At 40.0% G+C, this 27,808-nt stretch overlaps 1 pseudogene; it reads right to left on the bottom strand.

The window, feature by feature from the left end:
* LOC139412381 (frataxin homolog, mitochondrial-like) overlaps positions 1–26,855 on the bottom strand; it is a 29,675-nt pseudogene extending 2,820 nt beyond the window's left edge.
* Positions 26,856–27,808: the final 953 nt, after the last annotated feature.

Raw genomic sequence — 27,808 nt, 5'->3', positions numbered from 1 at the left:
TTCTAAATTCGAACGGACCCACTGCAACTGGATAACTTTTTATGAGACTCCTTTTTCCACAAATCCAGGACGAAGACAGTATCGCCAAGATAAGGTTTGCTGAAAATTCTCTGTTCTACACCAAACAGTACCTAACTTGAAAGTTCCAGTATAATAGATACCAAAAATGTTTGGTTAAATCACATTATCTGGTGTTACAATCTGTAAAAAAAATGTAGGGTTGGCCTAGGTTTATTTAGCCTACCTTGTAGGATGTTTGCCCCCTCTTTTCTGTATATCCTACCAGATAGTGGCGTAGGCAGGAATCCGTTAATGGCCGGGCCAGCAAAAATGTAGGTGGGCCAAAACTTAGGCACTCAAATCATTAAATGTTTATAAAAACTTACTGTAATCGATTACATACAATAAACCACCTAACATGCGATTTTGCCAATTACAGACTAAATAGTCTTGTAAGCCTACATAAAATCCATGACTAACATTTAACATGTGACTCATAGACCTAGATGTAGGATCTTAATTTGATAAACCAAATGTAAAACTTGGAGTCTTTCAGACACTGATAGAGGAAACATAAGTGGCATGCTGCAGACAAAAGGTGTTCAACCCAGAGTCACAAGGTTCCCATGGAAACCTCCTTCCCTCAGTTTCTAGCAGCTATTTACGGGGCTATGATGTCTGTGACATGTTGGTTGTTGCAGCAGGAGGATAAATTAACATAGTAAGGACCATCACCGCAATCAGTAAATCTAGAAAGCACCGTCTGTTAATGCAATTGTACACTGAATTAATAAACACAACATGTAAAGTGTTGTTCCTGTTTCATGACCTAAAATAGAAGATCCCAGAAATGTTCCATACACACAGAAATCTTATTTCTCTCAAATTGTGCACAAATTTGTTTACATCCCTGTTTGTGAACATTTCTCCTTTGCCAAGATAATCCATCCACCTGACAGGTATGGCATAAGAAGCTGATTAAACAATATGATTATTACACAGGTGCACCTTATGCTGGGGACAATAAAATGCCACTCTAAAATGTGCAGTTTTGTCCCACAACACAATGCTACAGTCTCAAGTTTTGATAGAGCAAGCAATTGGCATGCTGACTGCAGGAATGTCCACCAGAGCTATTGCCAGAAAATGCCATGTTAATTTCTGTACTATAAACCACCTCAAACGTCAATTTAGAGAATTTGTCAGTCCATCCAACCGGCCACACAACCGCAGACCACGTGTAAGCACGGCAGCCCAGGACCTCCACATCCGGCTTCTTCATCTGCGGGATCGTCTGACCAGCCATGCAGACAACTGACAAAACTGTGGTTTTGCACAACCAAATAATTTCAGCACAAACTGTCAGAAACCGTCTCGGGGAAGCTCATCTGCATGCTTGTCGTCCTCACCTGGGTCTTGACCTGACTGCAGTTCGGGGTCATAACAGACTTCAGTGGGCAAATGCTCACCTTCGATGGCTACTGGCATGCTGAAGAAGTGTGCTCTTCGTGGATGAATCCTGGTTTCAACTGTGGGAGAGCAGCCCCATATCGCAACACAATTTCTGGAAGCTAAAAATGTCCCAGTTCTTCCATGGCCTGCATACTCACCAGACATGTCACCCATTGAGCATATTTGGGATGCTCTGAATCGACGTGACTGGTTTTCTGATCCATACTGCTACCCTTTTCTTAAGGTATCTGGGACCAAGGTATTCCCAGTCATGTGAAATCCATAGATTAGGGCCTAATGAATTGATCAATTGATTGATTTCCTTGTATGAACCGTAGCTCAGTAAAATTGTTGAAATTGTTGCATGTTGCTTTTATATTTTTGTTCAGTGTATACAAGAAACATGATTGGTTTGCACGCACACACATCAAATGTTACAAGCTTACCTAAAGGTATCGGTGGACCCAATCTAATGCTATTTAAAGGTCCAATGCAGCCGTTTGTATCTCAATATTAAATATTTTATGGTTAACAATTAAGTAACTGAGCAATTTCTCAAGCAATAATTTTTCTTGGCCTCTGGGAATGGTCTGTGTGGGGAGGGGAAAACTGAAAACGAGCTGTTATTGGAAGAGGGGTTTGGAACTCTTTCTTATTGGTCTATTAACTAATTACCGCCCGGTGATGTCACCAAGCAGGCCAAAACTCCATCACACCAAAATTTTACACTAAAAAGGCATTATTATTTTCCTAATTTCACAGTATTATTCCAACCTCAGTGTGGAAATATGTTTAAAACACACAACAATAACGTTTTTGACTGCACTGGGCCTTTAAAGATCAAAATATTTTGTACTTTTTGTCATTTAATCAGTGAAGCATCATTAAAATCTTATGGCTATAAACTACAGTGCCTTGCAAAAGTATTCATCCCCCTTGGTGTTTTTCCTATTTTGACATATACAAAATAGTCCAAATTGGTGAAGTGAAATGAAAAAACTAACTTGTTGAAAAAAAATTGAAAAATACAAAAACAGAAAATTGGTGAATGCATATGTATTCACCCCCTTTGCTATGAAGCCACTAAATAAGATCTGGTGCAACCAACTACCTTCAGAAGTTACATCATTAGTTAAATAAAGTCCACCTGTGCGCAATCTAAGTGTCACATAAACTATCACATGATCTCAGTATATATACACCTGTTCTGAAAGACCCCAGAGTCTGCAACACCACTAAGCAAGCGGCACCACCAAACAAGCGGCACCATGAAGACCAAAGAGCTCTCCAAACAGGTCAGGGACAAAGTTGTGGAGAAGTACAGATCAGGGTTGGGTTATAAAACGTATCTGAAACTTTGAACATCCCAAGAAGCACCATTAAATCCATTATTAAAAAATGGAAAGAATATGGCATCACAGCAATCCTGCCAAGAGAGGGCCGCCCACCAAAACTCATGGACCAGGAAAGGAGGGCATTACTCAGAGAGGCAACAAAGATACCAAAGATAACCCGGAAGGAGCTGCATAGCTACACAGCGGAGATTGGAGTATCTGTCCATAGGACCACTTTAAGCCATAAACTCCACAGAGCTGGGCTTTACGAAGGAGTGTCCAGAAAAAAGCCATTGCTTAAAGAAAAAAACAAGCAAACACGTTTGGTGCTTGCCAAAAGGCATGTGGGAGACCCCCCAAACATACGGAAGAAGGTACTCTGGTCAGATGAGACTAAAATTTAGCTTTTTGGCCATCAAGGAAAACGTTTTGTCAGGTGCAAACCCAACATCTCTCATCACCCCGAGAACACAGTGAAGCATGGTGGTGGCAGCATCACACTGTGGGGATGTTTTTCATTGGCAGGGACTGGGAAACTGGTCAGTATTGAAGGTATGATGGATGGTGCTAAATACAGGAAAATTCTTGAGGGAAACCTGTTTCAGTCTTCCAGAGATTTGAGACTGGGACAGAGGTTCACATTCCAGCAGGACAATGACCATAATCTTATTGCTAAAACAACACTCGAGTGGTTTAAGGGGAAACATTTAAATGTCTTGGAATGGCCTAGTCAAAGCCCAGACCTATATCCAATTGAGAATCTGTGGTATGAAAATTGCTGTACACCAGCGGAACCCATCCAACTTGAAGGAGCTGAAGCAGTTCTGCCTTGAAGAATGGGCAAAAATCCCAGTGGCTAGATGTGCCAAGCTTATAGAGACATACCCTAAGATACTTGCAGCTGTAATTGCTGCAGAAGGTGGCTCTACAAAGTATAGACTTTGTGGGGTGAATAGTTATACATGTTTTTTGTCTTATTTCTTCTTAGTTTCACAATAAATAATATTTTTAATCTTCAAAGTGGTAGGCATGTTGTGTAAATCAAATGATACAACCCCCCCCCTCCAAATATATTTTAATTCCAGGTTGTAAAGGCAACAAATAGGAAACATGCCAAAGGGGGGGGGGGGGGGGGGGGGGGGTGAAGACTTTTGCAAGCTACTGTGCCTAAAGGAACTGCAAACATGAGTCATGACCTAGTTTCCGTCTGTGTGTTTATGGGAATTATGGGAAATCTCTGTCTGTAGTGTAGCTTGTGACTGAAGATCATCCAGAGACACTAATTCGATAGCAGTTTAACCACATTACAACCATGTGTCTACACCAATGAAATTGACTCAACGTGTACGCCCCCAATGGCACCATATTCCCAATACAATTCCCCTATGGGCCTATGGCTTTCTAGGCAGAGTTGCAAAGAAAAAGCCATATCTCAGACTGGCCAATAAAAAGAAAAGATTAAGATTGGCAAAAGAACACAAACACTGGACAGAGGGACTCTGCTTAGAAGGCCAGCATCCCGGAGTCGCCTGTTTACTGTTGACATTGAGACTGGAGTTTTGCGGGTACTATTTAAGGAAGCTGCCAGTTCAGGACTTGTGAGGCATCTGTTTCACAAACTGGACATTCTAATGTACTTGTCCTCTTGCTGGGTTGTGCACCGGGGCCTCCCACTCTTATTTCTATTCTGGTTTGAGCAAGTTTTCGCTGTTCTGTGAAAGGTGTAGTACACAACGTTGTACGAGATCTTCAGTTTCTTGACAATTTCTCGCATGGAATAGTCTTCTTTTCTCAGAACAAGAATAGACTGACGAGTTTCAGAAGAAAGTTATTTGTATCTGGGCATTTTGAGCCTGTAATCGAACCCACAGATGCTGATGCTCCAGATACTCAACTAGTCTGATAGAACAGTTTTATTGCTTCTTTAATCATGACAACAGTTTACAGTTGTGCTAACATAATTGCAAAAGCGTTTTCTAATGATCAATTAGTCTTTTAAAATTATAAACTTGGATTAGCTAACAAAACGTGCTATTGGAACACAGGCGTGATGGTTGCTGATAATGGGCCTCTGTACATCTATGTAGATATTCCATAAAAAAATATGCTGTTTCCAGCTACATTAGTCATTTACAACATTAACAATGTCTACACTGTATTTCTGATCAATTTGATGTTATTCTTATGGACAAAAAATGTCATTTTCTTTCAAAAACAAGGATGTTTTTAAGTGACCCCAAACTTTTGAACGGTGGTGTACGTGCAAACAAGGATAAATACATTTCAACCCATTCAAACAAAAAAAACTTACAGCATAGAATTTGACAGTGAATGCAGAATTCAGATTCTGGGGGGAATTTGACTCTCCAAACAATGGAAAATGGAAACTGGCAGTAATAATATTATCCTGGCTCAATATAAAACATTGACTCAGCTCCCTATAGATGTATTTCATCTGAACTGTTGTTCTGACAGTATCTGTCCCACCAGAATAATGTTCAGTTCTAAATACATTTCTAACCGCCAACGGACAATACAGAGCAGACCTGTTGGCCCATCAGGACTGCATTTTCCCAGTGAATGAGAACAGAGCAGATCACCACCACTGATACAGAATTACAGTATTATAGTCGCACCAGTCAGCGCGATTGAATCTCAATGTTAAATGAAAGTCTCCATACCATCCTATCTAAGCCAATATGACACCAATGAAGATGAAACTTCTCTCGTCATGAGCCGGCTGTTACCGAGAACCACATTCCAGATTTTTAACATGGTTGTTAGCATTAGGAAAAAAATACTATTTCTTGCCCCAACCTAGCTCAATATCTAGGCATTGGATAAGAACTTGACTACAGCGTCCATAAGGTGACCATTAGACTTGCCGTCTTTCAGACTGAATTAGTTTGTAGAGGCAACAGTTTTGATTACATTTATAATTTATTCGCTCTCACGTGCCAACAGAGAACCAAGGATGTGCTAATCTTTTGTAGCATTTCTGACAATGCTAACATCTTTTTAGCCGAATCTCAGAGTTCTAAAACCGGGACCAGCAACTTGGTACGTGGCACAACAGCAGGAGCTAGCTAGTAGCAGGTTAGCACCAGTAGCTAGCTAAGTATATTTTGCTATCGAAAGTTTTCATATGGCTGAAGTCATTTGTGGAAACTAAATCAGAGCACAAACAAATAAGCTAGCGAACATCCTTGGATGCTATTATAGCCAGTTAGCTAGCCAACTACCCAGTAGCTACAAGCCAAAGAGACTAATATAACTGTTTAGATTGCAGACCACAATTCAATGTTGACAACATATCCTAGTTAGCTACATTCTTCTATAAAGCATAGCTAGCTAGCTAGCTAAGTAAAGTTCATAGTCAACACAATACTTGGGGAACTTTGGGAAACTGACACGCTGCTTAGTTATAGTACAAGCAATGGGCATTGCTCCTCTATCTATTCTGGCATGATACAGTCAAACTGGATAGCTAGCTAGGTGTGCAGCCAAATGCCGTTTCAGGACAAACAACTGTTAGTTGGCCAACATTTCCTCAACCAAGACCAGCCTCTCACAACACAAACTGTAGCTGATGTTTCTTTTTCCCTATGTTGAATCCAAAACCAGGCCAATGCACATCAACACACAAGACAGTCACGTTGCTGTTCGAGCATCCAGAACAAATTCCAGCCCTTAACTTGTGATGCATTAACTCAGTACCTTCCCTCCTGTCAATGCAACTTTCTTCATGTCATTTTAATCAACATTGCCGTTGAAAATACATATTTTCCAGACGTTGAAGTTAGGTTCATTTTAGGTTCTGAAAATAAGTATTTTCCAGACGTTGAAATCAGGTTCATTTTCGGTTCTGAATGAATGTTGAAAATACTTACTGCACTCTGCTGTGCTCTAGTACAGTGGTTCGCAAACCTCTGCTCGGGGACCCCAGACGTTTCACTATTTGTACATTTTAGTCATTTAGCAGACGTCTTATCCAGAGCGACTTACAGTTTGTGCATTCATCTTAAGATACTGTAGCTAGGTGAGATTCAAGAGTTTGAGAATGAGTTGACAAGTTGAATCAGGTGTGTTAGCACTGGAATAGATCAATTACATGGAACGGGGACCGGACCAAATCTAAACCAAACATTGACATCCATGTTTGGACCAAATCAAGTATCAAATCTGAACCAAACAGACGTCTATGATTGGTTCAGATTTGGTTAGGACCGGACCAAAAATCTATATCCGTGGAGGAGATTCCCTAAAAACACACCACCTCAATAAAGCTACACATTTTCCGTAGAAGGTTAGGATAATTAATGAAGCAGGTTAGCAGAATTAGGTTAAGGTTATGAAAAGGGTTAGCAAAAATGCTCTCCTAACCTGCTACGAAAAGTCACTTGTATTGAAGTGGCGTGTTTTTAGGGAGTCCAGTACGTGGATGCTGAAATCAAGGCTGGTTCGGACCGCACAAAAAAAGTCAGCCAGGCCGGACAGGACCAAAAAAAGGTCCCCTTAGTGGGAAGTAGCCATCAGCAAGTACACAACTGATCTGGGGAGACTTCCCAAATGTTCACTCAGCCAACTTATTCAGTACTTTGAGAGTCACTTACAGGAACTGGAATGTGCTTAATGTAAAGCAGCTGTTGATATTCACCCCCACCCCCGCTTTAAAGGGAGAATCCATGTTTTGTCTGAATGCAAATAGCCATGTTTATGAAATAATAGCCAGGGCCTGGTTACCAAATATGATGGAACTTAAGCTTACAAGTGTATTAATGATGCAATGTTTCTATAACGGCCGAAGAAGTCACGTGTTTCCCAAAACACCACGTAGAGAGAATTTTCGATAAGTGCATCATCAGAGCATGTGTTGATATTGACACGATCGAAAGAAAGGCAGCGCTGCTCTCTGATTCGGCATTCTCCATTAAAATCGTACCTTAACTTTAAATACTGACAACAGATCAGCTCTTAGAGAGAAATTATCACCTATGGCTGCAAATATTGAGGAAGCTTATTCTAATGCTTAGGCTACACACTAAATCAAATATTTGGCACATCATTGCGCACATGTTCTTTGGCCAAAAATGTGATAGTAGCCTGCAATTAGCGAAGAAAATTGGACAATAAACTACAGCATGCGAGACAAAACTGCTGTTTTTAAACATAATTTGAAGTGCAAATAACATTTTGCATGTGGAAATGTTGTATAAATACTTTCCGGTGTAAAAACCATAGAAATTAAAAACAAAAAAACTGTATTAAGTGAGACATAGGGATTGGTCTGAAGCCGAAAAAGAAAGGGAATTCACATGAGCACCACAATTCCTACTCAAATCAAATCAAATTTCAAATAAATGTTTATTGGTCACATACACATGGTTAGCAGATGTTAATGCGAGGGTAGCGAAATGCTTGTGCTTCTAGTTCCGACCGTGCAGTAATATCTAACAAGTAATCTAACAATTTCACAAAAACGACCTTTTCACACAAGTGTGAATATATATATACATATATACATATATATACATATATGGCCGAACGGCATAGGCAAGATGCAGTAGATGGTATAGAGTACAGTATATACAAATGAGATGAGTAATGTAGGGTATGTAACATTATATAAAGTGGCAATGTTTAAAGTGACTAGTGAAACATTTATTATATCCAATTTTTAATTATTAAAGTGGCTAGAGATTTGAGTCAGTATGTTGGCAGCAGCCACTCAATGTTAGGCCTTGAGATAGAAGCCTATCAGTCTCTCGGTCCTAGCTTTGGTGCACCTGTACTGACCTCGCCTTCTGGATGATAGCGGGGTGAACAGGCAGTGGCTCGGGTGGTTGTTGTCCTTGATTATCTTTTTGGCCTTCCTGTGACATCGGGTGGTGTATGTGTCCTGGAGGGCAGGTAGTTTGCCCCCAGTGATGCATTGTGCAGACCTCACTACCCTCTGGAGAGCCTTACGGGTTGTGGGCGGAGCAGTTGCCGTACCAGGCGGTGATACAGCCCGACAGGATGCTCTCGATTGTGTATCTGTAAAGGTTTGAGAGTGTTTTTGGTGACAAGCCAAATTTCTTCAGCCCCCTGAGGTTGAAGAGGCGCTGTTGCACCTTCTTCACCACGCTGTCTGTGTGGGTGGACCATTTCAGTTTGTCCATGATGTATACGCCGAGGAACTTAATACCATGTCCTACCAAAGTTTTCCAGCACACAACTTTGACCTACTACAGTTGTACATCAAACAACGTGTATGCAGGTTGCTTAAGATTCAAAACTTTCAAACAGCCTAATTCATACTCTTCATAGGAATAATGGGCTTTGCAGTGTCCTGCGAATTAAAATAATACATATTCTCACACACACACACACACACACACACACACACACACACACACACACACACACACACACACACACACACACACACACACACAATAATTAGGATGTATGCATTTTTAGATATAGGCCTTTTGTAAATGTGTATTATTGTAGCTTCACCATCTTCATTGCAAGAATAAATACAAAAACACAACTTTAGACTGCATATTTGACAAAGGTAATGAACTGTCCATTGATCAGCACAGCAATTGATAAAACCGAACCATGTTTGCAAAACATGTGTTTCTGAGCTTATGTCAATATTACACAGGTAAGCTAATGGTTACAGAAATCAGGAATGCAGACCAGATCTATTGACCTCTAGTGCATTCAGAAAGTATTCAGACCTTCCCCTTTCCACATTTTGTTACATTACAGCCTCTTTAGGCTAGGGGGTAGTATTTTCACGTCCGGATGAAAAGCGTGCCCAAAGTAAACTGCCTGTTACTCAGGCCTAGAAGCTAGGATATGTATATGCATGGTAGTATTGGATAGAAAACACTCTAAAGTTTCTAAAACTGTTAAAATAATGTATGTAAGTATAACAGAACTGATTTGCCAGGGAAAATATTTTTGGGTCATTGTGTTTTCAATGCATTTATGGGAAACCTGATTTATTAGGGCCCAGATTGCAGTTCCTATGGCTTCCACTAGATGTCAACAGTCTTTAGAAATTGTTCAATGTTTTTCTTTTGAAAAATGATGTCACGTTCTGACTTTAGTTCCTTTTTTACGTCTTTGTGTTAGGTTGGTCAGGGCGTGAGTTGGGGTGGGTAGTCTATGTTCTTATTTCTATGTTCTTATATTTCTATGTGTTTGGCCTAGTATGGTTCTCAATCAGAGGCAGGTGTCGTTCGTTGTCTCTGATTGAGAATCATACTTAGTTAGCCTGTTTTCCCCATTTTTGGGGAAAGAGAGAGAGAGATCAGGCTAGGATTGAGGACGCTTAGCTACTGTCAAACATCCATTGGCACATAAATGTATGTAATAAAATGGAGATAAATGTATGTAATGTCTCTGTCTGGAGCGGCTTTATAACTAAATTCAATCAAACAATGCAGAACACAGCAGAAAGACCTGTTTTTTCCAATTTTGCCCACATTTTAGTAACCTCATTCTGTTTGAAAATGCTGCTACTATTTTGGCACCGCAAAGGATCTACACACAGACACACACACCTGGTAGGTGACGATAGCCAGATCTGTTTGTTGGGCGTCTGTTTGTTGATGACGTATGTACCATGGTCTCCACCCACCTTCACTGTCAAGGGGAAGTTGTCCAACTGAATGTATTGAATTGTGTCTTCTGCCACACACCACTCTGGAGGGAGAGAGAGAGATACAGTTATAATTTGACTTAATAGCAATGATTTATTCTTTATACGACTCATTCAAAAAGACAAATAATGTCTCTATTTCTCAGATAGAACTTCTTAAAAACCCTGATGAAGACTACAGGCAGAAATGTATTGTTTTTAACAAACAAAAAAATATATTACAGCTTCTTCATTAAAATGGAGGACCAGGGTAATGTTCAACCCCTTAACCAAAGAGCATCCTCATTCAACAAAGATTTACTAGTGTATGTATCATTGCAATGTTTTTCATCCTTTAAAAAAACAAACATATTCTGTCTACCTACGTAGCATTCACATGTTAGTTATTCAGGACAGGATGCAGAGCAGAGCAGATATTCAGTACCACTGTGTCCAGTCTGACACACAGCACAGTGGCAGGCTACCAGGACAACGACTGAATGTTCCATATCCATAAATAATCACAGGATTTCCAGTAACTGCACCCCCCCATCAGGCACACTGATTTACGTCTAAATTAATGATTACCTTCTCTGCTCTTCCTCTAAAATCTATCCCACTCTTCTTCCTTCCTCCACCTATCACTCACCCTCCTCTCTCACAATCCTGCCTCTCTGCTCCCCTCTCTCTTATCCTCCCTTTCCCTCGCTTCCTCAGGCCAGGGTTGACCTCTTAGGCTGCAGCGCAGCACTATGGACTCATTAATAGGTGCTAATGAATATCCCTTTCACATGTTAAGGAGATTAAATGGAGTGTGTGTGGGGGGGCTGCTGGGCCTGGGATGACAAGGTAGCATTAATCCTATTTCTAAGGGTGTCACAAAGGTGGACTGCATTTCATAATGGAGCATGAAGTATTCCAGAATGGGCTGTTGAGGATTCCATAGTGATAGGGCAGGAATACTTTATTGTAATAATATAAGCCCCTGGCCTTCAATGTCCTCCTCTTTCAAGGACAAGTTTAAGAGCATTGTGATGACATGATATACTATTCAAAGATCACAACCATTTCTAGAGTAGGGCCAAGACCAGAATGTGTGGACAGTGTGTACTCATTTGAGCATTGAGATTAAATGTTCCCTAAGCCTGCTACATTAGCATTATGTGTCCCCATGCTACTAGCTACTGGGTGTCAGTAGTCTATATTTTATCTTAGAAGTAGCCAAAATACTGTGTGTGTGTTGTTTATGGTCTCATATGTTTCTCTGGGCAGTTGAAAAGAGGGTCAACTGCCAAGTCAGGGACATCGGCCAATCAGTCAACAGCTCTGAAGACAGGCACTGTCCAGCCAGTGATTTAAAAACATACAAGCTTTATTAATCACCTCCTTACAGACAACACAGAGAGAAAGAGGAAGGCAGAGGGAGAGTAAGAAAGGGACAGAGAGACTGCTCTGGGGAGGGAAGGAAAGAGAAGATGTTAAAGCTGAAACACTGATCTAGATCTCCCTGGAGCATTTATCCCAGAGGAAATCTAACAGTGCCAACAAACACACCCACATGTGCGCACGTGCACGCACAGCTGTCAGTGTGTGACATTAATCTAGCCAGTGGAGGTGATGGTGGAGGAGATAGGGTGTGAGTCTAAACGGTCCCTCAGCAGTAACACACACACACACACACACACACACACAGTTTAACCATAATCCAGATAGACAACTCTAGCACTGAAGGATGGGAGGGGATTACTAAGCAACTTCCAGACTATCCATCGCACCTAATATAGGTACCGATAAGTGGTTGACTAGTGTGCCAATTCGTTACTAGGCAAATGGAAGACGGTCCTAACCTCCTAGATATCCTCCTTTTGTCGAGGAGGCACAAGTGTATCCTACCACGAAAGAGTTTTGATATCTGCCACACACCCTTTGAATCAGCTTTTGTATTGTAGGGGGAGGGGGAACCATGCACACAATTAAAAACAATAGGCTACTAGTTGTCTTCCACAACTAACTGAATATGTTTTATCACTTTACACGTTTATTTTGTGAGCCACTCCTGTAAACGTAATTTAGCTGATGACGCGTGAGTGGAGCAGGACTGTCTCATTTCAAACAAGAACATTTCTGTCCACGTTCATTCTCCTCGCAGTCTCTCCTTGATTACCTTTCTGTAACGATCGTTGTTGTAAGGATGGTCGGACCAAGGTGTATGTTAATCATTTTTATTTATGATAACCCCGCACAAAACAAGAAAGAGTAACAAACGAAACGTACAGCTTTGTAGGGCTAAAAGCAACAATACAAAATCAAGATCCCACACACAACAGGTGGGAAAGGCTGCCTAAATATGATCCCCAATCAGAGCCATACCAGGCCAACATAGAAAATAAAAAACTAGACTTCCCACCCTTAGTCACACCCTGACCTAACCAAAATAGAGAAATAAAAGGTTCTCTAAGGTCAGGGCGTGACACTTTCACCTTTTTTAAAGGGAGACGAGCGGACGGAGGATAGTGGATGCAGGAGCAAATCCAATTGAGAAAAGGCCACAGAAACTTAATTGGAAGGATGTTCGAAATGCTTTTAACATTTGTATCCCAATTTTTTTTTGTAAAGATTATTATGAAAGTTGCCTATTTAGACACTTCTTAGACATACACATGCCTCCTGTATGACCCTATCTGTGAACTAGGGTTCAATATTTTCAGGAGAATCTACCAATTTTCCTTCAAAAGAAAATTGCAAGAAATTACCGGGCTTCCCGGTATTCCTGTTGAAACATGACAAGCTATTTAAAAGCATAAAATACCAGCGGAAAAACATCTGACAAAACCACTGTAAAAAAAAAAGTATTCAGAAAGTATTGATCTACACACAATACCCTATAATGACAAAGCAAAAACAGTTCAGATAAAAAAATATATACATTTGAAGTCAGAAGTTAACATACAGCTAAGCCAAATACATTTAAACTCAGTTTTCACAATTCCTGACATTTAATCCAAGTAAAAATCCTCTGTCTTAGGTCAGTTAGGATCACCACTTTATTTTAAGAATGTGAAATGTCAGAATAATAGTAGAGAGAATGATTTATTTCAGCTTTTATTTATTTCATCACAATCCCAGTGTGTCAGAAGTTTACACACACTCAATTAGTATTTGGTAGCATTGCCTTTAAAAAAAGATCATACTTTTTGGAGAAATGTCCTCTGGTCTGATGAAACAAAAATAGAACTGTTTGGCCATAATGACCATCGTTATGTTTGGAGGAAAAAGGGGGAAGCTTGCAAGCTGAAGAACACCATCCCAGCCGTGAAGCACGGGGGTGGCAGCATCATGTTGTGGGGGTGGCTTTGCTGCAAGAGGGACTGGTGAACTTCACAAAATAGATGGCATCATGAGGGAGGAAAATTATGTGGATATATTGAAGCAACATCTCAAGACATCAGTCAGGAAGTTAAAGCTTGGTCTGAAATGGGTCTTCCAAATGGACAATGACCCCAAGCATACTTCCACAATTGTGGCAAAATGGCTTAAGGACAACAAATTCAAGGTATTGGAGTGGCCATCACAGAGCCCTTATCTCAATCCCATAGAAAATATGTGAGAAGAACTGAAAAAGCGTGTGCGAGCAAGGAGGCCTACAAACCTGACTCAGTTACACCAGCTCTGTCAGGAGGAATGGGCCAAAATTCACCCAACTTATTGTGGGAAGCTTGTAGAATGCTACCCGAAACATTTGACCCATGTTAAACAATTTAAAGGCAATGCTACCAAATACTAATTGAGTGTATGTAAACTTCTGACCCACTGAGAATGTGATGAAAGAAATAAAAGCTGAAATAAATAATTCTCTACTATTATTCTGACATTTCACATTCTTAAAATAAAGTAGTAATCCTAACTGACCTGAAACAGGGAATTTTTACTTGGATTAAATGTCAGGAATTGTGAAAAACTGAGTTTAAATGTATTTGGCTAAGGTGTATGTAAACTTCCGACTTCAACTGTATGTCCTTGAACTGAATACTTTAAAATCGCACAAGGAAGTAGTGTTTGAGTTACTCAACGAGCAGCACTGAGCTAGCCTGCAACGTCACTTCCTGAAGAAGCTCAAACTGTGAATGTTGTTTCCATGAGACTTAATTTGGCTTCAATGCGCTATTGAGTCTAAACATAAGATTGAATGGTGTCACGTGAGTGACGTTGAGCCCTAATGATCTCCTCGATGCGTAAAACGCAAACGGAATCGCGGATGTTGGTAATAAAAATTGAATCAACTGTAAAACGTGGAATATTGCAGAATTTCCCATAATTTGGCTGAAATTGATTAAAAAAATATCTAAAGTAGGCCTAATTATTGTAGTAACCTAAATGATTTCATAATTGTAAAATTACAGACGAGTAGGCCTAGAGAAAAATATTTAAGTTTTCGATTGGGGTGTTTTGAGAGGGGGGGGGGGGTCTCGGTCTTGTGTGCGTGGGAGCCTTACGCCACCTCACAACTTGGCTGTCACTTTGAGAATCATGTTGAAGTGGCTGTCTGAGAAGGCCAAGTCATCAAAAAAACATATATTCGACCCTAACCCCTATATTCAGAGCAGAGCAATACCCAAAGGACTATTACTAGTCAGGCTATAAGCTGTTTTGCAAATTATGTCAACATTCTATTGATGGACCCGGAAAAATATGTGTGATGACCACTTAAAGTCTAAAGCCCATGTGATGAACAAGGAAAAGCACCGTGTTAGCCAAAGCATGCCTCTTCAAACGACAATTACATGTGCAAGCGCATCAGCAGATTCAAGACGAGAATTTATTCAGGACTTTGTGGCTGTGTACGCCGAGTCTGACATCCCCTTAGAAAAGCTAAGAAAGCTATGCCCCTTTGTAGTGAAGCATTGCAAACAGGGAGGAGCGTTGCCTGAAAATGAGAGCAGCCTCCGTCAAACGCACCTGCCCCGTGTGTTCGACCAACATATGACTGCCGTTCTACAGAAGATCCATGGGAAGAAGTTTGCGGTGGTTGTTGACAAGACAACAGATGCAAGGGATTGCAGCGTTGTAAACATCGTCATTGGTGAGTTAACAGCCTATTAATATACCGTTGCAATAGCCTTCATTTACATTCTGCAACGTGAATTGTAGGTATGCAAATTGGGATATTCTAAATGACGAGCTATCATGGTGAAATATAGCGATGCATAATGTCAGCAGCCGTCTGCCTCTCCATCTAGCTAACTATCGCTGTATCTATATTGTGTTTACACTTGACATTTAAATAACACTTTTATTTTGTCACAATATTATTTTAGGTTAAAACATAATTCAAGTTTTTCCTTATCTTTCATTGCAGGTGTTGAAAACCAGTACTTTCTGGTGGATGTCATTTTCATGGACAGATGCAACGACTCAACGTTTTCTCAAGCTATACTAGCCACCCTCCACAGCAACCATCTGAACCTGACTGATGCCTTGGCAGTGGTCACAGATAATTCATCCTACTGCCTGAAGGCATACAAGGAGGTTCTGAAAGGAGTGATGCCCAACAGTGTCCATGTAACCTGTCTCTGCCATGTCATCAATCTGGTGGGTGAGACCTGGCAGCACTACAACTATTGCTCTGAAGTTGCATCACTTGTGACATGGATGAGATGAGATAAGATGGGTGAGCTTCCTCATTGTGAAGGAGTTTGTGCAGGCCAAGGCTCCTCCTGAAGCAGTGAGCTCCTGATGGAATAGCTGGTTTGAGGCAGTGAAGTACCATGCAGTGCATGTTCTTCTGTACAGAGTTTTTGTTGGCAGAAAAGTCATCATCCGAGGTAACAAACAAGGTGGTAATCAAACATCCTCAGCCAGCTGGAAACAGAGAAGGTTGCTGCATTGTTGCCTAGATACTTGCATAACTTTTTTTCACTAATAATGAAACACTTAGTAGAACTCTGTATTGAGCACTTGCCTTGATAAAACATTGTGCAATGTAGTGTTGCATCATTACAAATGTACTGTTATCTTATTAAATTGTTGACTTTTTATTCATTCAGACTATTAGACACTGATGATAAAATTAGCGTAAATCGTAAAACACAGAGTTCAGAAAAAGGAAAAAAAATGAATTTGGGAAAAAAAATTGCAGATTTCACAGGGCCATAGTGATGGCTTTGTCCATTCATATACACAGTCATTGCCACCAGCAAAGCCTCTGCTTCCCAAATAAAACAACAACAAAAAACAAAGCAGAATCCTAATGGCCATAGCCTTCTCTCTGAGGTGGTCAGTCAGTAGCCCATTTGAAGCTCTCACAACATTTCTCATCTTTGTCACCTCTCTTGAATAATAAATGCCACCAGGTATGGGTAAAAAAAACAAAAAAAAAGCATGAGGGTCCAGAGTTTACATTTAACAAAAATATAAAATGCAACATGTAAAGTGTGGGTCCCATGTTTCATGAGTGGAAATATAAGATCCTAGAAATGTTCCATATGCACAAAAAGCTTATTTCTCACAAATGTTGTGCACAAATTTGTTTACATCCCTATTAGTGAGTATTTGTCCTGTGCCAAGATAATCCATCCAACTGACAGGTGTGGCATATCAAGAAGCTGATTAAACAACATTACACAGGTGCATCTTGTGCTGAGGTTAATAAAAGGCCACTAGGATGTGCAGTTTTGTCACACAACACAATGCCACAACTGGCGTGCTGACTGCAGGCATGTCCACCAGAGCTGTTGCCAGATAATTTAATGTTCATTTCTACACCATTATCCGCCTCCAATTTCATTTGAAAGAATTTGGCAGTACGTCCAACCGGCCTCAAAACCACAGATCACGTGTATGGCGTTGTGTGGCGAGCGGTTTGCTGATGTCAACATTGTGAATAGAGTGCCCCATGGTGGCGATGGGGTTATGGTATTGGCAGGCATAAACTACGGACAACAAACACAATTATATTTTATTGATGGCAAATTGAATGCACAGAGATACCGTGACGAGATCCTGAGGCCCATAGTCGTGCCATTCATCCGCCGCCATCAAATCAAATGTTATTTGTCACATGCGCCGAATAGAACAGGTGGAGTAGACATTACAGTGAAACGCTTACTTACAAGACCTTAACCAACAATACAGTTTTAAGAAAAGTGTTAAATAAAACATTTGAATAAAAAAAAAAATTAAAGAGCAGCATTAAAATAACAGTAGCGAGGCTATATACGGTTAGTCAAGATAATTGAGGTAATATGTACATGTAGGTAGAGTTAAAGTGACTATGCATAGATAATAAACAGAGAGTAGCAGCAGTGTAAAAGAGGGTAGCCATTTGATTAGCTGTTCTGGATCGACATTTACGACAGCGTGTTCCAGTTCCCGCCAAAATCCAGCCACTAAAGAGGAGTGGGACAACATTCCACAGGCCAATCAACAACCTGATAAACTCTATGCAAAGGAGATGTGTCGTATTGTATGAGGCAAATGGTGGTCACTAGATACTGGTTCTGATCCACTCCCCAACGTGTTTTATAAGGTATGTGTGACCAACAGATGCATATATGTATTCCCAGTAATGTGAAATCCATAGATTAGGGCCTAATTTATTTATTTCAATTGACTGATTGCCTTATACGAACTGTAACTCAGTAAAATCTTTGAAATTATTGCACATTTTTGTTCAGTATAGTATTTTAGGATCCCCATTAACTGCTGCTAACACAGCAACTCCCTGGGGTCCACAATATAATATAATGTGTAGGTTTCAGTTGGTCTGGCAGGCAGGCAGCTCCTCCACACACACACACACACACACACACATTTTAGATGGTTTGGTAGCTCCTCTACACAACCCACAGTAAATTCCTAATTGCATCTGCTGAACTAGGCCAGAAATCAATACTGCAATGGGGCTGAAAGGACAACACCACCATCACGCACACACACTAAAACATATATTATTTTCTTAGTCTTCCCGATTTGTTGCATCTTGGTGGGGAAACAACTGTTGATGTTTTCTTAATTACATTGTCAAGAGTGTGCAAACTATCATCAATGCATAGGGTGGCTACATAGGGTGTCTACTTTGAAGAATCTAAAATACATTTTGATTTGTTTAACACATTTTTGTTACTACATGATTCCATGTGTTATTTCATAGTTTGTCTTCAGTATTGTTCACTATTTTACAATGTAGAAAATAGTAAAATAAAGAAAAACCCTTGAATGAGTAGGTGTGTCCAAACCTTTGACTGGTACTGTATGTATAGATAATGGGCCTATATGTATGTTTGTATATTATACATGCATGCATGCATACACACATACGTCCATGATCTATTCTACATACTTTATATCTGGTTTTAGTCTTTTTATATATATATCTATATATATTTATTTATTTCATTTAACGACTAAAACAAGGGATAAAGTATGTAGATTAGATAATGGACCTATATATGTTGAAATAAGATTATCTTTGAGAACTCACACCCCATAAATCTAGACAGCAGGGGAGAATCTAAAATTCTAAAAATGTCATGGCATGGGGCCTCCATTGATTTTGTTTGAGTCACAAACATGGCATAAACCACAGAAAAATCTGTAGAATTGCTGAAAAATTGCATTTGAACTATATATTTTCTCAAAAAAAATAAAATAAAATAATAATAATAATAATATCTTGGAACTGAACGTCGTCTGCTTTTTCAATCAAATTTAAAAATATATATTTTTCCATATAGGGTTTGTCTATGTTTGAATAAAATGAACTATATGTAGGCTACTGAGCATGTCTGATGCTTTTAAGCACTGCGATTAAAAATGAAGATACAAATGTGACCTGTGTCAGGAAACTAGGCATATGTCGCGGGTCTCTACTTCACAGGAGAGCCATTTGAACGTAAACGTGTTTTTTTTAATCAAATGTTTTGTTTTTTTGGCAGAAATGCCTTCTCGAGCATGTGAACTTTCATGTGCATTAATAACAAACTTGTATGCCATCTGTAAATATGAATACAATTGTTAAATTACGAGACTAGTTGGTTAAGCCACAGCATGACAGCAACCTTCACGCTACCCATGATTGGCTGAGATGAGTGGGCTGGACATGCCGAGAGATGAGTTTGGATTGGTCTGCCATATAGCACGCTTCTGTCTATTTTAGCTGGTCAGGTTGTGCAGGTAATCCTGTCTAACACAGCTTTTTTTTTTTTAAATGCGTCATGTAGTAAAACTTAAAAGACTTGCATAGGCAAGTATCAAATCAAATTTTCACATGTGCTGAATACAACAGGGAACAGTGAAATGCTTGCTTACGAGCCCCTAACCAACAATGCAGTTTAAAAAAATTACAGATAAGATACATACAGGGGGCTACCGGTACAGGGTCAATGTGCAGGGGCACATTCAGATAATATGCTACTGCACTGCACATTTGTAAGTAAGTGAAACTTACCTGATAATGATGCATAAAAAATCATATTACGTTACATTTTCTTTTCATGAACTTATCTTAATGTTATTTTGTTGTTTGCAGGTGCACTATCCTTCTGACCCTATGCAGCCAGGTCCCACCTACTTTTTAACTCCTCGCAAGTGTGGCTTGTTTGGTGTCTGCTGTGAAGGTATACCACAAGTCAACTACTTGATTGATGAAGGCATGTCATCCAGCAAAGGCAGCAGCGCAGTCATCAACTACATGCACCATTTCTTCTCCAACTACTAGATTGCTGGTGTTGTGAAGGTCAACACTGTGATAGGGGTCAACATCCCACAGCTGGTCGGACTGGAGGATGGTATGGTGCTGGTGGAAAGCTATGGCTGGCAACAACACCTGACTCCGTACTTCAGGCCGCTGCCACAGTTCAAGCAATACCAGCACTTCAGGTGAATATCATTTTCATTGCATTGTATGGGGTCATTCTTCTTATATAAACTTGGGAGGTGAAATTATGTTGTGCAAGGTTGTAATGTCTTCAATTATTTTTGTTATTCCCTGTTTTACAGCTTCAATGCTCTGAGCCTGGTGTTGTTGCCAAGGAGTGTTCGGACTCAGTAGGGATCAGGTATCAGCTGCTGCGCAACGCTGACATCCTTCCTCCCATTGATGGTCTGCCTGTACAAGCACCACCTGGACTGGACACAGCTAGACAAACTTATATTTTTTAGAATATCAAGGAGCTTTGAGATGAAGAGGGTATGGATATTGATATTGTTATTGTACATACTGTATATTATTTTATTTATATTGACATAATCTATTTCTGATATTGCTACTATGCAAGTAACCATTTGGCCCTACCATTTACACTTACTGTAGAGACCCATCCACTTAGCAAGTTGTGGCTGGGGGTTGTAGCATTTCTTTCACATGACCCATCAATTTAGACAAGTGTGTCTGGGTAAGCGTCATCTAATATTTATAAAATTTTTATCTGGGCACTTTCTGTTTACCAATACAATTTTTTTTTGTATGCTACTACTTTTAGTTGTAATCTTTACTACAGTACTCACTGTTTAGCACATGACCTCACATGTGAATCCTTAAAGAGATGGGTGGGGGTTATAGCATTAAGAGGGCGTGAACAATCCTGAATGGGTGTAGACAAAGGAGAGCTCTCCAGTAGGTACCAAAACATTCAAAGGCCATTTTCTCAAAAGTGAGTTTACAAGTTTATCAACTTTCAAAGCAGAATTACTTTACCATTACTTTCCCACTGTTCCTCAACATGCAGTGTATGATATACCATTTTGTAGCTCTGAGTCTACTTTTATCCAATGTAAAATACACAATTTCAAGACCGATTTCAGCCAGTCGGTCACAAATTATTAAGGAGTGAGCCAGAGATCAATATAGCCTAACCAGAAGAAAAAAACATGTTCCGCACCCTCCTCCTCCCGCTGCTGCTGGCCTTCCAGATTCTACCGTTACAGCCCCTGAAGTTGCCGGTAATAGGCTACAACAGCAGTCGGCAACCTTTTCGATTTGGAGTGCCAAGTTATCGTAGCATTCATACTGATCTGTGTCAGTTCTGATTTTAATTAGCTAATTTTTGTCGAACAGTTTCATTTAATTTATAATACATTCTTCATATCTCAAAATCAATGTCATGTGTTTAATCTAAATTATGTCTAAATTAAAATGATCCAAATCTAAAAGTAACTTCTATTGCCAATATGTAAAAATAGCCTACATAAAGCCAACAAATAGAAACATTGCAGCCCACAGGTAGAAAATATCCTGATGAAAATAAATATCCTATAAATCACATTGGCCTGTCTACAAGGAACTTGAAACATTGTTAACTTGGTCCAACGCATGCTAGCAAACTTGCAACATTGCATACAATATTCTAGGCCCTCAGAGTTTCCGGCACCTGCACCTGTGAGCTCCAGACAGACAGACACAGCTGTAGACTATTTCTGCAAGGGATAAGAAGTAATCAGGTGTGCCTAATTCATGACGTTTCCCCACCGGATCAGAGCATGACATTTTTTTTCATCTTTCATGCTGTGGTTATCGAAAGGGAGAAAGCTAGAAAGATTATTCAAATAGGCTATATTAGAGAACTATTGGATGTAAAAACAGACTTAATTTAGTTGTTGTTTGAGGCAAAGAAAAAATTACTTTGGTGAGAAGCTCAACAGTGATGGTGAGTTAAATCAGAAACCCAAATGGATACTTTATGGGCCTACATTTGCATGCAGGCCAGATAGCATAGGCCTACTTCTAAGCGTAATCAGGTTTGTGTCTTTACTCAAGACTGAAAGGAGGCTCCAAACAAAAGACAATTTATAAATTGTCAACTTGTAAATATGGAATGAAATAAACCAAAACTAGGGTAGCCTAGGTTGTGTGCTCAGCAAAAAACGTGTCCACTCCTACACTCCTACTCCTACAATGACAATGACTGTAATAATAATAATATTGAATGCATTAACAGAAATGACCATAACCAAACAAACATTGTAGATTACAAATTATGAGAAGTAAATCATTGCCAGCAGCATATCACCCTGCACCCCACTGCTGGCTTGAAGCTAAGCAGGGTTGGTCCTGGTCAGTCCCTGGATCGGAGACCAGATGCTGCTGGAAGTGGTGCTGGAGGGCCAGTAGGTGGCACCCTTTCCTCTGGTCTAATATAAATATCCTAATGCCCTGGGGCAGTGATTGGGGACATTGCCCTGTGTAGGGTGCTGTCTTTTGGATTGGATGTTAAACGGTGTCCTGATTCTCTGTGGTCACTAAAGATCCCATGGCACTTATTGTAAGAGTAGGGGTGTTAATCCTTGTGTCCTGGCTAAATTCCCATTCTGGCCTTCATACCATCATGGGCACCTAATCATCCCCAGCTTACAATTGGCTCATTCATCCCCTCTCTCCTGTAACTATTCCCCAGGTTGTTTCTGTAAATGAGAAGGTGTTCTCAGTCAACTTACCTGGTTAAATAAAAATGGTAGGATAAATGTGACACTGGTGTGCCATCCCTGTGGCCTCCGCAATGGCTTAGTCCAGACAGACGTGTGCCATAACAATTTTTTATATAGTGTATTTGTCACAGCTTGATTAAAACAATCTCAACTGACTAAATGGGGTCAGACCTACTAGAAAAAGTGGCTTTAAAACAAACAGCAATATTCTGTCGGACACCACGCCCACCACCAAGCCCCATTTGATCCAGAAAAAAACAGAGGGGTATACTACAAAGCAAGATCAATGACTTACCAGCCAACATGAAATGGGCAGGGTCTAATTGACTCAATAACCAAAAACACATATCTAAGTTCAGCTTTTTTAATGAACCAGAAAATCAATAATTATTTCTGGTTGTTTATCAAAGTTACCTGGCTAACTTGTTGACCTGCTTTGTATTATACCCCTCTGGAGTGTCAAGTTATGTCTATTTGTAGAATTCAATGCATTCATAGTCATTTGGAGTTTTCCAATGAGGTTAATGCAGATGGGCAACCCGATGCTTCAGCCTATTAATTTAAAGCCGCTATGCTGCATCAGTTGGGCTACAGGTTCTAATACTTTTAAAGGGAAAATTATATTTCAGATGGTGTCAACATAATTATTTTTTAATTAATTTTGGAGTAGAACGTCCTTTTAAAAAGTCACCAGAAGTGACCTTCTGACAGTTGTTCCACAAAAAAATATCTCACAGGGGTACATTCCCACACACACACATACCATCATCAGCACAAGCAGTAGTGGGTGGGTTAGTCAGTCAGGTCTCTGGGCATCAATAGATCCTCTGGCTGTTCAATACAGCACTGACCCAGGTCAAGAGGTCAGGTCATTATTACCATGAAACACTTTTTAGCGTCATGTTAGACCAATTTAATCTCATGGACACACACACACACACACAGTGCCATCAGTGTATTGACGTGGTGTTTAGTGCCCTGTGCGTTAGTGATTAGAAGACACTACAATCATTATTTCCTCCTGTGACCTTTGCACTCTGGAAGTAATTGGCCCTGTACATTACAACAACAGCACAATCCTACAGCTCTAATGACTCACGGATCCCTAATAGGCACATAGGCTACCAATCAACATTCACAAGTAGTCTGCTCTGATGAAGAACTGCTCTGATGAAGGGTGACAAGAAAGGATGAAAAAATAACAGAAAAGAGCACTATATTTGCAACATCGTTACTTCTCACCAATATAATAAAATGCCAAGAATATTTTTTACATTTGTGCTCTGGGAAACTAACATAAAGAAAGTGTTTTGATGCAAATAAGGAACGACAAACTTCCAACAGAATGATATGTAATTAAACAGCTATCCCTAGTGGACAAAAGAAGGATAGATAAAGATAAGATTTTCCCAAAAGGAGCACAATTGGTATATACAGTATATCCCTGTACTTATAGAGAAGTCCCTGTACTTTCATACTCTGGCCATTTCCATAATTTAATAGACACTTATCCAGATTGACTTACAATCAGAATACAATCAGTAGCCTACTTACAGAGAAGACAGCGTTTCATGTGTTGGATTCGGGGTAAACTTTGAACATTGAGATATTAAAGACATGATAAATCAGACGCATTGTATATAAAGGAGTGAGAAGTTAATGGTTCTCTGTAGTAAGACAGAGTGGCTGTGGAATGTGCTGGGTGGACGAGAGGGAGTCATGGGAGTGCGATAGGTGATACGAGAGGACATCTGTGGATTATGTGAAGGAGGGGTTGAAGTCAGGTCAGGTCAGGTCAGATCCCCTGAATGGAGAAATAATGGTTTATTATCCTGTTACCCTCTTCCTGTCGAATCATAGGATGTAAGTATTGGAGAGAAGGAGGGGTGTCTAACGTGGAGTTTATATACTTGTGATGATGGGAACATGTCTTTGTCTGAATTACAGCTGTAACGACCCTTTGGGAAGAATTAAACTTGGTTAAGCTTCTCTAGTGTCCGTGAGTTATTTAGTCTGAAAAATAAGAACCTAACACGTGTGCACTTACAGAGAAGAGAACATCAAACTCAGGCCCTGCTAGTGGTCCAGCCATCAGATCCTCAAAGTAGTCAGCCAACGCATACAGAGCCTCATCTGCCAGCTTCTCATAGGCTGCCTCCACTGATCTCACTGGAGAGAAGATAAACACACAGGTTTATGGCCAGAATGAGTGTAAAAAGCAGAGGTCAATTTGATATGAGCTGCGCTTGACCCATCTGACAAAACAAGTAAGGCTAAGCCCATCCACAAAGTGGAGATTAAACATTCTGTACTGTATATACTGCAGCCAAGTGTAATACTGCAGTTACAAATCATTAATGTTGCCATGAGGAGCTTCACAAGAGATAAAATAAGATGAGCATGTATCATCAATGGTGCTACTACACTTTGCTACCACTCCACTCGTCTCCCACAGTACCTTATCTGAACAGCGTTTCCCTCTGCATGTATGGGTGATGTGAGGACTTCTCTGTTCTCTTCCATGTCTGGTATCAAGCCACTAGGCCAGAGAAACACACATACAGTGATGTCAATGTCATTGTGTGACATCATTAAAAAAAATCTGTATGAGCTGTCAGCTGGCGGTCACCAACTCTGGTACTGGTTTGTTCAGTGTGAGTTGCAGGATTTTATTCCCACCCAGTACCTTCAACTAGTCAAGGTGTTGGTAATTAGTTATTTGAATCATCCGTTAGTGCAGGGTAGGAACAAAAGCCTACACACCAGGCCCTGTGGCTTTCCAGGACCTGTTGATTAACATGGCCCAAGGTTCTAGACCTTGCTGCTCCCCCTCCACACAACAAAAATTAGAATATCCATAAGCAATGTCTCCTGTAAGCCAATATGTTGGTGCAGCTACCTCTGATGAACATAGGGCAGTCAACGGGACAACCACAGTCTTAGATGTGTCATTTGGTGCGGACTGGGTTCTGAGACAGCGAGAGTTACCCAGGTGCTGAAGATGAGAATGAAAACAATATGTTATTAAATCATCTGCATCTCCTGACACGCATTTTGAAAAATTGTTACTTTCCTGTAGATATGTTGTGTCAAATTTCACATTTCCAAAGGCATACGGACTAACCATTTTGTTTTCGGACATCTATTTGGCAGCTACGAGTGGCAAGTAACGTTGTTAGTTAGTTAATAAGGATTAGCCCCTTAATTTTTTTTTGCCTAAAATGACAAACCCAAATCTAACTGCTTGAAGCAAGGATATGCATATTCTTGGTACCATTTGAAAGGAAACACTTTGAAGTTTATGGAAATGTGTAAGGAATGTAGGAGAATATAACACAATAGATCTGGTAAAAGATAATACAAAGAGAAACCCAACCGTTCTTTTGTATTGTTTTTGTACCATCATCTTTGAAATGCAAGAGAAAGGCCATAATGTATTTTTCCAGCCCAGGTGCAATTTAGATTTTGACCACTAGATGGCATCAGTGTATGTGCAACGTTTTAGACTGATCCAATGAACCACTGCATTCCTGTTCATAATTTTGTATCAAGACTGCCCAAATGTGCCTAATTTGCTTATTTATAACTTTTCATGTTCAAAATTGTGCACTCTACTAGAACAATAGCATGGTATTATTTACTGTAATGGATACTGTAAATTGGATAGTGTAGTTAGATTAACAAGAATTTAAACTTTCAGCCAATATCAGATATCTCTATATCCCGGGAAATGTTCTTGTTACTTACAACCTCATGCTAATCGCATTAGCCTATGTTAGCTCAACCATCTCGTGGAAGTGACACCGATCACGAAGAAGATTTAACGTTAGCTACCTTAAGTTACACAACGATGATGTTCTCAAAACAAACGTGGAAAGCCTGACATTAACGTTACCTGATGAGACAGATATCTGGTTCCAGGCACACGTCATCCTCTGCTGTATTCTAAAACTCTGGTCACATATGATTACGGACGAACCAATACATCGTTTTTTACTTGACAACCTTAGCATGTTTGCTTTTCAGGTAACGTTAGTTTGTTAAACATATGTATTTGCTGCTGAGTTTCTTCTTCGGTGGGGTTTAACGGCGATTGGCATCCAAAATGTTGCATTACCACCCCCAACTGGACTATAGTATAAATCTCTTCTTCAAGTTTTATTGGTGGATCGCAACCAACTGACAGGTGCATATTCCACCTACTTTACTGGAGTGCGAGGCCGGTCACGACCTATGTATACCACCATATTCTCTTAATTAACTGACCATGAAATTCAAATAAAATAATTCCCTACAAACCTCACTACTCCCATCACCCCTACCCAAAATACCACCCACTCCCCATTCCCATCCAACCCCTCTGACCCTGTCAAACAACCTCACCCTTTCTACATCATACATTTCACAAAATAATAATACATGTTTAACTATCTCCTCTACCATACATCCATTACACATTCCAGTACCATGTTTCCCTATCAATTACAAAGATTAATACAATCCCGTACACGCTAATCTCATCCTACACAACATATCCTCATCATTTATTTTCCCATTATATGACAATATCTCCTGTAAAGATTTCCTTGTACTATAAAAATGTATGCCCTTACTACTTTCATCCCATTGTCTCTGACAGCAATCTAACCCATTTTTCCACAATATTGTATTTCAGGGTTCGTTTTGCTATTATATCTACTATATCATTTCCATAAACACCTGTACGAGCCGGAATCCAACAGAATTGGACAGCATCATTATTTCTAACCATTAATCCTCACATTCTGACTTTCCAGATCTTAAACTACACAGAACTGATGCAGAGTCCGAACATATTACTACTCTTCTTCGTTGCACCTCCTCTATCAATTGCAATCCAACAACTATCGCGTCACTGAGAGGGGGAGGTCTGTTCGAGACTTTGGGGTTAATCACACGTTCGTGGTTGATTGTTAGGCATGTGTTT

The sequence above is a fragment of the Oncorhynchus clarkii genome, chromosome 6, assembly GCF_045791955.1.
Source record: "Oncorhynchus clarkii lewisi isolate Uvic-CL-2024 chromosome 6, UVic_Ocla_1.0, whole genome shotgun sequence".
Classification (NCBI taxonomy): domain Eukaryota; kingdom Metazoa; phylum Chordata; class Actinopteri; order Salmoniformes; family Salmonidae; genus Oncorhynchus; species Oncorhynchus clarkii.
This window is presented reverse-complemented; position numbering and strand designations above follow the sequence as displayed.